The sequence below is a fragment of the Herpailurus yagouaroundi genome, unplaced genomic scaffold, assembly GCF_014898765.1.
Source record: "Herpailurus yagouaroundi ecotype Mexico unplaced genomic scaffold, PumYag 77, whole genome shotgun sequence".
In the NCBI taxonomy this organism is placed as follows: Eukaryota; Metazoa; Chordata; class Mammalia; order Carnivora; family Felidae; genus Herpailurus; species Herpailurus yagouaroundi.
Window position 1 is genome coordinate 65,517,958 of NW_024412388.1, and position 14,414 is coordinate 65,532,371.

A 14,414-nucleotide genomic window follows, 5' to 3' on the forward strand; every position below is an offset into this window, starting at 1 on the left:
GCTGCCCTGTCATTATTAATAAAATAAACCTATTATTATTACTCAGAGTTACTTGTAAAGAACATATGTATAATATTTCATATTATTAGTATTATGTATGTATACATAATATATATAATTATAAAACACCACCTATAATGAGGGCCTATTTTATTTCTTCACCATTTCAGTGATCAAAACACTAATAAATATGAAAGATAAAACCTCTTTGTTTCTTCTGATCCCTAAAAAGCATTCTTATTCCATTCAACAACTACAATAAAGTCCATTTTATTTATAGTTCTCAAATCCTGTGCTATTGAGCCATATTTAAAGCAAACCTGTTTTATAACAAGGATGCTTTTGGTACCTCAAAATCTCACAACTCAAAGTGTGGCCTAAGAACCAGCATCATGGGCACCTCTTGGAAGCTTGCTGGAAATGCAGAATATCAAACCTTGTCCCAGATGTACCAATTAATCAGATTCCCAGGTGATTTATATGCCTGCTAGTATTTGAGAAGCACTGCCTTAGACCACTGCATCCAGACAGTATTCTACTAAAATCATATAGTCATCAGGTTTAAACTAAATTAGACCTATTTATAATATATCTTTTAAAAGTCCTTATGTGATTCTAGAAATAATAAAGTAAGCCATGACCACTTTGGTTAAAAAGTACAAAGTAGGACTCAACTGCTTGCCTGAAATTAACATATTGTATGCACTTAAGGTAATAAATTGGTAAACATTCTGAAGATTAAATGAAATCTGAGCATTCTTCCCTCTGATAATTTTTCTTCTAACTTTTTTCTTCATCTTTTCTACTCTGGATAGGCTTATACAAAGGCACATACTTTCTATAGTTATCTAGTAAGTTGAGTGCAAATTTCAGTTACCAAAAAGGGACTAAAAATGTCCCGACCATCTCAACCAAGTCTTAACATTGTTTCCCATGTTTAGCAAAGTACTATAGACTTAAGTAGTTATTTTCCTCATTTTAGCTATATAATATAGAGTTACTGAAGAAATTCAGTGAACAGGTTTGGAGCACAAAATTATATTCCTGCCAAATATTAAATTACTAAGGGAACAGAAAGGGACTTGTTTATAAGCTAAGAATCTCAGAAAATAACCTTGCTAGTTAACTAAATAGGAGGCACATGGTGAAAATCTTAGCCAGCACCCAATTCAATCACTCTTGTTTCAGAATTAAGGGAAATTGTTAGTTAACATATTCCTATGGCAAAACTGAATCTAGCAGCTAGAATGTAGTTCCTATATTTTATCTACCAACTAATGAATATGGCACTTTCTAGAATAGAGAGAAGAGAATATGATCAATCACCAGAATTAAACAGACTCTTTTCCTCTGTCTCCCACCCTCAAAGCTCTTATCCTATTGGAGAGCACATCAAGGACAGTCAACCAAATTTCAGCCTGTCTACTCATATTAAACCCCAAATCCTACCTATACGTCTAACATCTCACCCATTTATTTGCTGCTGAACTATCTTCCCCGAAATTTGAATCTACTTTTACCTCAAATCTAACTGTAGGATCCTGAAACAGTATCAGCAGTGTTTCAAATCATAAATGTCCAGCCCCTGTGATCACATCTGCAAACTGCATCAATATGAACTAAAAGGAATAATAAACATTAAATTAAAATGGTCCACCTAATGGAATACTACCTTATCACCCACTTATAAGAAATCTCAAAAAGGTATTCAAAAATAATGCATATAACCTTTTGCTCCACTATAATTACCAAAATAGTATGCTATGGTGCATTTTGGGAATTGAGGGACTGGCAATCCTCCATTAACACCAATGTTCTAGCTGATATTTACTATCACAATATTAAGTTTTATTAATTGAACAATTTGCAGCAAACTGGTCATATCAAACCGAAGTGAAAGGCGAAAACAAGAACAATTGATCAGTGTTACCATAGGATTCTTCTGTCTAAAACATAAACACAAATTGTTTAGTAATGGTTCAGACTACCCTTGTCATACAATTCTTCTACGACAAATTTCTTCAGTTGAGCAATTATCACTATAAAGTTAAAAGTAGGAGAGTGAAACCTGGGGACCCACCTATGGATTTCAACTTAAAGTTCTTAATATTTGCCTTTTTGAAACTATGGATTCTATTATATACTACCTCGCATAAAGGGATCTCTTCTTTCTTCCCCATTAAGAGAGATGGATATAGATGACAGATAGATACATAGATAGAAAGCTGAATGAATACATACTTAAAAAGAAAACCGGTGAGAAACAGAAATCAAGCAATTTCATAAAGCCCCTTGAATCAAAAATACCTAGGAGTCAAAGATAGGTATAATACTCTAGAGTTCCAACATACTTAGAAACCTCGTTTATACCCCTAACGGGAAGAGTGGGAAAATATTTCATCCCTAACCCATTGCCTATAGCTCCACACTCCTATGAACTGCCAGCCAGACTATACAATTTGCCATGCAGACATACAGAAATATAACAAGTAACCATCCCCACCAAAAAGAAAAACAAAACAAAACAAAACAAAACAAAACAAAACTATAGTTGTCTTCACTACTGCAAAACTAAATAACTTACCTGAACAACCAAAGATCTATCATTGTGGAAATATTATCTTTTCCTTATATCCTGAAGGAGTTGGAGCTATGATCTAGAATAGAGCTTAAGCATCAGGTTTCAGACTCTCAGCTTCAGCCATGGAGAATACTAGAACCTCCTAAATTCCTTTCGTTAAAATAAAATAATAAAAAAAATTAAAGAAACAAATTAACTTATGCTAACAGATTTACCCCACCTATAATAAGAGGAAACAGTAGGTAACAGAGTATCTATTCAAAATAACATCTTTGATACTTCTTAGTAACTCCATAGTCTCAGAGATAGTAAGGAACCGCAACAGAATTTTTAAAAACCAACAAAAACAAATCAAAAAGAGCTTCAAATATACCAAATCCTTATAACAACTCATTATTAGTTTGCATCAAAACGTGACTCCATTCTTTCCTAGAGTCTACAGCAACATTTTTTTGAGGTGACCCGAAGACTGCCTTTAACAAGATATAAATAAGAATATATAATCTATTACTCTTATTCTAGAGGCCTTCCCAAGCTTTGGCCTTCAAATATGAAAAACTAGGGACTGAACAACAAAAATAATGTAAGTTATGCACACCAAAGAATCAACTAAGTCTTCAAATATCCATACATGGTAACCTTGACGATTACTTAAGTGCCGTAAGACTCTATTATAAAGAGAAACTTTTATTATTTTTGGCTTATGGATTTTCAGTTAGGACAAAAACAGTAAGGATTTTCTTTTAGTAAGTACCCAGTTGGCCAGATATTTTAATTAATCTAATTACACTCCATTTCTTGGACAGGCTGGTTAATTAAGAATTTTACTTTATAATAATGTATTATGATATCCTTTTCAGAGAATCTTGCTAAATATTATTATGAGTGCCCATTTAGAAAAAAGGAAGAACACAAGAAAAAAGACTAGCAATGTTTATGACAGATTGTCCCTTTATTATAAACACGAAAGTAAATATTCTAAAAGTGACACTATTTTCAGTGAAGGATTACAATTTTAAAACCGATACAGTTAACAAACCTTGTAATCTAGAGTTACTGTCTACTAAATATAAAAAGATTACAGTTTTAATCAGCTAGGAGATCAGTACTAACATCTAATATCTACAGATGCAACCTCTCCCAAATGTGCCCTGTAAATTCTTGAAAAACACAAGGTAGGAAAAATGTCTAAACAAAATCATTTAATACTGCATTAAGAAATATGCTAAATTAACAGGAGGGTGCACAGCGCAAACACAATCCTACAAAAAGTAACCCTTGACTTGAAAATTCACTCTTCTTACAACAAAGACTCCAACTGCCAACTCCTTTATATCCAAACCTGAACACCTTTCACAAACATAGCAAAACATTACATTCTATAAGTATGTGGTGGGGATGGCAATCATCAGAGGCAGGATGCACAATTTAAGATGTGTCTGAGTATACATGGACACTCCCAATTTAGCACTCTATTCAAAGTTCTAGTCAGCCACCTTACTACCCATTGTGGACTGGGTGTGCACTATAGGAACCTCTTTTGTTATGATATTTACCAGGCAAGGATATCTGCAACTGTCATTTCACACAAGAACTGATACTTACAGCTGAGTTCTACCAGTATTAAGATACACAGGATTACCCAGACGTGTTTCTGAAAAGCCTGATACACTGAAAAAGAAATTTTGGTCAATGGCTTCTACTAACTAAAGCCCACTTGGCCTTAATTAAGATTACTTATTTTCTTACCTTTTTAAAAGTGTTTTTCGCCTAGTATTTGATTCCCAAGCGTCTGTATTTATTTGTCATCACTGTTAATGTCCATGTTACATTGAGACTTCAGGTATTAATTATTTATATGGATGTACTAGCACAACTTGGTATCTGTGAAGGGAAACCACAATATAGTCACTATGGATGTGTTACTGTTTACAGATTTGTGGACAAAAACGATATTTCCAAACACTTAGACAACACACTGCATTTTCTATCAATTTCACAAATAATTCCTCATATTAGCCTACAAAATATGTGTTATCTTCAATAGACTAAGATGAGTTGCTAACAATCATACAAATGCTTCTCAGAGTACCCACATAAAACATTTCAAAATCTAATTCTAAATTAAGATTCTTACAAATTTAAGAGCTCCTTAGATTTCTTTTCTGACTACTAATGAAGACATACCTCATTTCCCAGAAGCCTATAGTTTGCTCAGGGATTAATACAAAAGAATTTTTCATGTGTTTTATAATAGTATTAGGGAATAGGGGCACCTAGGTGGCTCAGTTGGTTAAGCATTCGACTTGGCTCAGGTCATGATCTCACGGTTTGTGGGTTAGAGCCCTTCATTGGGCTCTGTGCTAACAGCTTGAAGCCTGGAGCCTGCTTTGGATTCTGTGTCTCCCTCTCTCTCTGCACCCCGCCCCCCAGCCCCCACTGGCTCATGTGCACGCTCTCTCTCTCAAAAATACATAAACATTAAAAAAAATATTTTTAAAGAATGCAGTAAAAAAGATCATGACTTTCTCTTAAATGTGACTTTAAAACATTCCATATCCTCTAAAGTAATGATTCTGTCTTGTTTAGATTATCGCTCTATGAATAGTTTGTGAACATTATTTTGGAAGTAAATAGAAAATAAACGTGACAAAATAAGTGAAGAAATAAATCAAGATGAAACTATCCAAACATTCCCTAAAAGTAAGCTTCTTAAAAACATAAGACTTAGTTATAGATTACAACTCTGAGAAACACACCAATGTGTTTATAATCATGACAAAAAGCATTATATAAAACTTTAAATCATTTCAACCAGTTTATTAAAAGAAAAACATGAGCTACAAAAAACTCATTCATATATATCATAGAAATAAACCTATGAATATCATTCTTAAATGATTTACCATTGTGTGCCATTCCAAATTCTTATGTAATAAAAAGAAAGAGCAAAAATCTACACAGACGGGCACCTGGGTGGCTCAGTCGGTTAAAAGTGTCTGACTTTGACTCAGGTCACCATCTTGTGGTCTGTGAGTTCCAGCCCCTCATCAGGCTCTGTGCTGACAGCTCAGAGCCTGGAGCCTGCTTCGGATTCTGGGTCTCCCTCTCTCTCTGCCCCTCCCCAACTTGTGCTCTCCCTAGCTCTCAAAAATAAACATTAAAAAAAAATTTTTTTAAATCTATACACAAAATGCAGATAGCCTTATACCTGTTTTATGGATAAAATTGATCTGTCAACCTGCCAGATCTTATCAGTAAAAAGTTTCATTACAATGGAGTAGAAATTAATATGTTATATCAATTATGTTTCAATGAAAACAGAGAAAGAGTAAATAGTGATTAAGAAACTGATATCTATCAAGCACTTAAAACAAGTTTATTCATTTGTTTACAAATGATAAACAATGTCATAAAAAAAATTAACACAGATCCAAGTATTCCCAAATTTAAAAGTTGCTATAAAGTCTTTTATAACAAGCAAATTAAATTAGCCAAAATTCTTATATTCCCTACATTGCATTATCTCATTCACTATAGCATTTCCAATGGAGCAGATAAACTAGTTTGATTTGTGACAAGATACAATTTTTTGTTTGAATTATTTAACTATAGTAACTTCCAGAAGTTTGAAAAACTTAGCTATTTTGTCTTTTAAAAGCATCCAAAATGGAAAACAAACCATTTAAATCCTATTCCTAAGGCCTTCTTATTTATTCCTGGCTACAGAGCTTTGCTTGTTTTCACATACTAATAAAATCAATTGACTATTCAAGAATTCCAAAAGCAAATCCAAAACCAATCGTGACTGAAAAGAATTACTTTTCCTAGTATTTGTAGTCTAACACTGGTACTACTGTGTTAAATAGATTACAGGATCTAAGATTCATGGCACATATGAAATCACTTCAAAAGACTACAGAAAATCTCACTAGCAAATATTACCAGTTCTGATTAAACAAAGTTGTAAGCTACACAACTTACTACAAAACTGTGAACTCTGAGAGCTAAATGCAACCTAAATTATAAGACACTGAAAATATTTTTTAGTTTTATAAAACTTGGAAAAAATTCAAAACAAGTTATACTATGGACTCATATTAGTACAGTTGTTATAAATGAAAATATTAAATTCTTCAGGTGTTATAAATGAAAATATTAAATTGTGCACTATTCCAGGTCTTTAAATGATTTTAAAAGAAACAAACAAGGACATTCAAAGGATTAAGATAATGGTCTGGGACAGAAACACCTTTGCTAGACAATTTAGCTTATCACAGTCAGTTGCTATAGAGAGCTAATTCGAATATTTGGTGCAAAGTATAAACAAAGAAAAGCACACTTTTCTGGATCCCTAAGTTGTTTGGAACCACAGATTCAGTGTTTTTGGGTATCTTTAACAGAATTTAGAGATAAGCCTATTTCATAGTCAACAGAGAGGTAACAGAAGCATCAGGTTTGATAGAAGGAGACAGAAATATGATTCCTTATCATCAAATATAACTAACAACTATCGGACCATGAGTAAGCCACTTCACTCTTTTTTGCTTCATTTCCTCATCTATAAAACAGGAGTAGTGTACTTCTCAGGCTTACTGTGAAGTTCAGAAGAGATTACGTCTGTGAAGTGCTTTAGCTTATTGGTTTTCAAACACCTAAGGAATTTCTGGACCTTGATCTTGGGGTTGTGGGTTCAAGCCCCATCTGGGGTATAAAGATTACTTAAAAATAAAATCTTAAAAAGGGGGGAGGGTAGCGCCTAGGTAGGTAGTTCACTCGGTTAAGAATCCGACTCTTTATCTCAGCTCAGGTCATCATCTCACAGTTAGTTCATGAGTTCAAGACCTGTGTCAGGCTATGCACTGTCAATGTGGAGCCTGCTTGGAATTCTCTCTTCCCCCTCTCCTGCTCACACTCATGTGCACCCTCTCTCTCTCAAAATAAACATTAAAAAAATTAGAAGACATGCAAAGAAGGAAAATACCACTCATAATGCCAAAAATCAATCAACAGAAAATGATCCATACATGATAGATTTACCAGACAAGAACATTAAATCACTTATCATAAACATAGTTCATACATTCAAAAAAGTAGATGAAGGGGTGCCTGGGCAGCTCAGTTGGTTGAGTGGTCAGTTGAACAGCCGACTCTTATTTTCTGCTCAGGTCATGATCTTGTGGTTTGTCAGATCAAGCCCCATGTCAGACTCCATGCTGACAGCATGGAGCCTGTTTGAGATTCTCTCTCTCCCCTTCCCTGGCTGGCACACATGTACACACTCTGTCTCTCAAAATAAATAAATACACTTTTTTTTTAATAAAAAAAAAATAAAAATTTGATTGTTCTAGTAATAAAAAATGCTGTTTGGGATTAACAGCAGATTAGACACTGCAAAGAAAATGTCAATGAACAGGAAGACCTAGCAACAGACACTATACAAAACAGGAACACAAGACTGAAAAAAAAGCATAAATAAGCTGTAGGATATCAAGCATCTCAGTATATGGATAAGTGGAGCACCCAAAAGAAGTAGGAAAGTATCTGAAAAAATAATGGCCCAAAACTTTACAAATCTCACGGAAATTATAAACCTAAAGATCAAAGAGGTTAAAGAGGTGAAATTTAATCTTTAAAGTATTGAAAAAAACTACCAACTAAGAATTCAACTGTCAGAGAAAATATCTTTCAAAAACTAAGATGAAGTAAAGATGATCTCAAATTGTAAATGTTAAAAAGAATCCATCACCAACAGACATGCACTATAGGAAATGTTAAAAGAAGTTACAGAAGGAAAAAGGTAATAGGTGGCAGTCTGGATCTATCCAAAGGAATGAAAAGCACAAGAAATGGTAAATGAGACTAAATATAAAGATTTTTCCCCTTAGTTTTTAAATCTCTTTAAAAGAAAATTGACTGTTTCAACCAAAAATGATACCAATACATTGCGAGATTTATAACATAAATGGAAGTAAACTGTAGTAGCACCAGACCCAAGAGACTCTAATACTACATGTGAAGTGGTATAATACCACATGTCAAGATGCATGTGATAAATTAAAGATGTATACTATAAAACTTAAAGCAACCATTTAAAAAAAAAAAAAAAACTGGGCACCTGGGTGTCTCAGTCAAGCGTCCAACTCTTGATTTTCGCTTAGGCCATGATTTCACAGTTCATTGGATAGAGCCCCGTGTCAGGCACTGTGCCACAGCACAGAGACTACTTGGAATTCTCCCTCTCCCTCTCTCTGCCCCTTCCCTGCCTGCACTCTCGGTCTCTCAAAATAAATAAACTTCGAAAAAAATAAATAAAAGAAAAACAAAATGAAACACATGTGATAGTTAATAGGCCAACAAAGGAAATAAAATAATTTTTTAAAAATCCAAAATACGGCAGAACAAAAGGAAAAAGGGAATAAAGAACATGTAGAAGAAACAAAAAACAAATAGAAAGGAAGTAGCAGGTTTAAACTTACCTATATCAAGAGTCACTTTATAGTAACCCTTCAATTGTAAATAGTCTAAAAACAGTTTAAAAGTAGTTTAAATTATTTGAAAAAAGTTATTTGGAAAGAATAATAAATTTTACAGGATTCAAAACACTTAATTTGACTACAAAGGAATTAAATTAGAAATGAGTAATAAAAATATATCTCAAAACTCCCCAAATATCTCAAATAACCCATAAAAGTCAAAGAAAAAAAAAGTCAAAAGAGTAATTAGAGAATTATAGAACTGAAAATGAAAACAAAACTACAACATATTAAAATCTGTGAGGGGACGCCTGGGTGGCTCAGTTGGTTGAGCATCCGACTTTGGCTCAGGTCGTGATCTCACAGTTTGTGAGTTCAAGCCTGCGTCAGGCTCTGTGATGACAGCTCAGAGCCTGGAGCCTGCTTTGGATTCTGTATCTCCTGCTCTCTCTGCTCTTTCCCTACTCATGCTTGCTGTCTCTCTCCTTTAAAAATAAACAAACATTAAAAAAGTAAAATAAAAAAATAGAATGTTAGATATAGCAAAAGCAGTACTTACAGGACAATTTACAGCAGTAAGCATACATTAGTAAAGACAAAAGGTCTCAACTCAATGACATCAAGCCTCTGCCTTAAGAAACTGGAAAAAGAAAATATAATCATATAAAAACAAGAAATAATAAAGAAAAGGCAAAAATAAATAAATAAATAAATAATAACCAACTTTTTATAAAAAAGGCAGAAAAATTTATACATCAAAAGGTGGTCCTTTGTTTTTTCTTTTTCAAGAAACGGAGTTTTCTTTTAATTTTGTTTTGTTTTTTTAAAGTAGGCTCTACACTCAACATGGAGCTTGAACTCATAACCCTGAAATCAAGAGTCACATGCTCTACCAACTGAGCCAGTCAGGAACCCCACCCCCACCCCCAAAAGCTGGTTCTTTAAGAAAAATCAACAAATCTAATAAATCTCTAGCCAGACTGACTAGGTAAAAATAAATACAAATCACCAATTTTTAGATAAGAAATTAGTAATATTACTATAGATTCTATACTTAAAAGATTTATTTTAACAAGGGTAGCAAGACAAATCAATGGGTAAAGAATAATCGTTCCAACAAATGGTGCTGAAACAACTGGATATCCACATGCAAAAGAAGTTAGACCTCTACTTTATGTGATATATAAAAATTAACTCGAAAAGAATCAAAGACCTATATGTAGAAGCCGAAATAACATTCTTAGAAGAAAACATAGGTATAAATCTTATGACCCTGGATAAAAGTTTTTTTACATTTGACAGTAAAAGCATAAAGCAATCCAGAATAAATACTGTATGATTCTACCTATAAATGAGGTGCCTTGAGTAGTCAAATTCATAGAGAGAGAAAACAGAATGGTGGTTACCAGGGACTAGGAAAAGGGGGAAACTGGAGTTATTGTGTAATGGGTACAGAGTTATAGTTTACAAAATGAAAAAAGTTCTGGAGATTAATGGTGGTAATGGCTGGCCCAACAACACGAATATACTTAATGCCACTAAACTGTACACTCAAAAATGGTTAAGAGTGCCTCTGGTGACTCAGTCGGGCATCTGACTCTTGATTTTGGCTCAGGTCATGATCTCACAGTACATGAGGTTGAGCCCTGCATCAGGCTCTGCTCTGATAGTGAAAAGCCTGCTTGGGATTCTCACCTCTGCCCCTCCCCTGATCACGCTCTCTCAAAATAAATAAATAAACATTTTTTTTAATGATTAAAATGGTCGATTTTATGTTATGTATATTCTACAATTAAAAATTTAAAATCAGGGGCGCCTGGGTGGCGCAGTCGGTTAAGCGTCCGACTTCAGCCAGGTCACGATCTCGCGGTCCGTGAGTTCGAGCCCCGCGTCGGGCTCTGGGCTGATGGCTCAGAGCCTGGAGCCTGTTTCTGATTCTGTGTCTCCCTCTCTCTCTGCCCCTCCCCCGTTCATGCTCTGTCTCTCTCTGTCCCAAAAATAAATAAACGTTGAAAAAAAAAATTTAAAAATTTAAAATCAAAAGTAAAAAAAAATACAGATAAGCTAGAATCATCAAAATCAAACCATTTTATGCTTCTAAGAACTCCATCAAGATCATGAAAAGACAAACCAAACGATGAGAAAAAAGTATTTGCAAATCACTGGTCTATAAAATTCTACCTTTACAACATAACGAAAAGACAATCTAATTTAAAAATTGGCAATGGACTTGAACAGGTATTTCTGCAAAGAAGATGTACAAATAGCCAGTAAGAACATAAAAAGATGCTGAACATCAGTAGCCATCAGGGAAATACAAGAACCACAATGAGATACCACTTCATACCCATTAAAATAAAGGTAATAAAAAGATGGATAACACAAGTGTTGGCAAGAATGTGGCATAACATAAAACTGGTAGCGGGAATACAAAATGGTGCAGCTAGCTGCTTTGGAAAAGTTCGGCAGTTCCTCAGTAAGTTAAACATAGAATTACCCCACGACCCAAGAATTACACTCCTGGATACAAAGGCAAGAAAAAGGATACAGGTTTCACACAAAAACTTGTTCCCAAATGTTCATAGCAGCATTATTCATAATAGGCAAAAAGTGGAAGTAACTGAAATGTCCATAAACTGCTGAATGATAAAAAAAAAAAAGTTTAGTTTACAATGGTATATTTTTCAGCCATAAAAAGGGGTGAGGTGCTGATACATGCTATAACATGGATAAATCGTAAAAACATTACTATGCTAAGCAAAAAAAGGCAGTCACAAAAGGTCTCATACTGTATGATTCCACGGATATAAAACATCTAGAACAGACAAATTCAGAGACAAAAAGGAGATTAGTGACTCTGCAGAGACTGGAGGTGGGAGGAAATGGTTGAAAGTGATTGCTAATGGGTATAATGTTTCTTTTTATTTTTTTAATGTTTATTTATTTTACAGAGAAAGACACAGAGTGTGAGTGGGGGAGGAGCAGAGAGAGAGAGAGGGAGACTGAGAGTCTGAAGCAGGCTCTAGGCTCTGAGCTGTCAGCACAGAGGCTTACGCAGGGCTCGAACTCAGGACCGGCAAGATCATGACTTTGGGTGAACGCTGATGCCTAACCGACTGAGCCACCCAGGTGCCTGTTTCTTTTTAGAGTGATAGAAGTATTCTGGGGGCGCCTGGGTGGCTCAGTTGGTTAAGTATCTGACTTCGGCTCAGGTCATGATCTCACAGTTCATGGGTTCAAGCCCATGTCAGGCTCTGTGCTGACATCTCAGAGCCTAGAGCCTAGAGCCTGCTTTGAATTCTATGTCTCCCTCTCTCTCTCTACCCCTACCCCCACTTGTGCTCTCTCTCAAAAACAAATAAACATTAAAAATAAAAAAGTATTCTGCAATTAGATACTGGTAATGGTTGCACAACTTTGTGAATATACTAAAAATCACTGAATTGTACACTTTAAAATAAGGGTGGATTTTATTATATCTCAATTTTTATGCCGTATCAATTTTTAAAAGAGATTATAAATCACTTCATGTCAACAAAGTAAATAAATTAGATGAAATGGACAAATTCCTTGAAAGTTCAGAAACTTCCAAAGCTCACCCAAAGAGAAATGGATACATTAAATATATCTAAAGAAACTGTAGTTAAAAACTTACTAACAAGTAAAACAGAAGGCCGTGGGGGCTTCACTGGTGAATTCTGACTATACTACATATTACGCATTTAAGGAAGAAATACCAATCTACTGAAACTCTTCAAGAAAACTGAACAAGAATACATTCTCAACTCATTCTATGAGGCCAGCATTACTCTGATATCAAAGCCAGACACAAACAACACAAGAAAACAAAACTATAAACCCATACTCCTCACGAACACAGATGCAAACTTCTAAACAATTTTTTTTGATTCCAACAACACACAGGCATATCTCATAGTACTGCACTTGGCTTTACTGTACTACACAGATACTACATTTTTACAAATTGAAGGTTTGTAGCAACTCTGACTCAAACAAATTTATTGGTGCCATTTTCCCAACAGCATTTGCTCATTTTCTGTCTCTGTGTCATATTTTGGTAATTCTCCCAGTATTTCCAACTTTTTTATTACATTCTATGTTAGAATGATGTGTAATAAGTGATTATCACTCACTGAAAGCTCAGGTAATGGGTAGCATTTTTTAACAAAGCATTTTTAAATTAAGGCATATACATTGTTTTTGTAGACATAATGCCATTACACAATTAATATACTACAGTATAGTATAAATATAACTTTTATATACAATGGAAAACAAAAAATTCATTTGACTTGCTTTATTGAGATATTTACTTTATTGCAGTGTTCGCTGAGGTAGGCCTGTATGAAAGGATAATACATCACGATCAAATGATGTTTAGCTCCAAAACACAAGAGTGGTTTATATGTATATATGGTTGATTCAATATAGTTCACTCTATTAACAGACTAAAAAAAAAACCCGTAAGATCTCCAATGCAAATACAGAAAAAGGCATTTGACAACAATCCACCTCCACACCTATAGTGACAAAAAGAGGATGGATCAGTGTGGTTGCCCGGGTCAAGTAAGGGTGGGGGAGGAAAAACAAGAGGAAGAGATTACAAAAAGGCAAGAAGAAACTTTGAGGAGAGATGGCTATGTTCATTACCTTGATTGTGGTGATGGCTGCACAGTATATACATATATGAAAACACATCAAATTGCATATTTTAAATTATCGTGCAGTAAATTACTCGTCAATAAATTATTCCAAAATATACCTAAAAAATAAAAACACCTTTCCAGGAATACAGGTTAAAACCTTAGCTTCTTTTTTTTTTTTTTTTTAAGTTTATTTATTTATTTTGAGAGAAAGAGATAGCAGGAGCGGGTGAGGAGTAGAGAAATGGGGAGGGGGGAGAGAGAGAAAGAGAGAGAGACAGAGAGAGAGAATTCCAAGCAGGCTCCGTGATGCCAGCACAGAGTCTGACACGGGGCTCAATCCCACGAACCATGGGATTGTGACCTGAGCCAAAATCAAGAGTGGGATGCTTAACCATACAGTCCTGAAAAAGGAAAGAAAGGAAAAGAGAGATGGGGTACCTGGGTGGCTCAGTTGGTTAAGCATCCAACTTCAGCTCAGGTCATATCGCACAGTTAGTTTGAGCCCCAGTACAGTCGGCTCTGTACGGACAGCTCAGAACCTGGAGCTTGGTTCAGTTTCTGTTTCTCCCTCTCTCTGCTCTGCCCCTGCTTGCACTCTATTTCTCTCAAAAATAAATAAACATTAAAAAAATTTTTTTGAATATTTTAATTGAGGCTAGGCAAAAAAGTCAAAGTCTAAAGTAAGGAATG

At 34.7% G+C, this 14,414-nt stretch overlaps 1 protein-coding gene across 3 annotated transcripts in view; it reads right to left on the reverse strand.

Annotated features, from left to right (window-relative positions):
• Positions 1–14,414, reverse strand: part of ZZZ3 (zinc finger ZZ-type containing 3) — a 107,891-nt gene that overhangs the window by 62,757 nt on the left and 30,720 nt on the right. For 2 of the 3 annotated variants that reach the window (XM_040470693.1, XM_040470691.1), the window contains exons 2-3: positions 4,331–4,465; positions 2,585–2,731 (exon numbers count right to left, since the gene is read on the reverse strand). The gene's annotated coding sequence lies outside the window, so the exon portion shown is untranslated. The remainder of the gene's footprint in view (positions 1–2,584; positions 2,732–4,330; positions 4,466–14,414) is intronic. The other variant, XM_040470692.1, reaches the window with a different exon arrangement.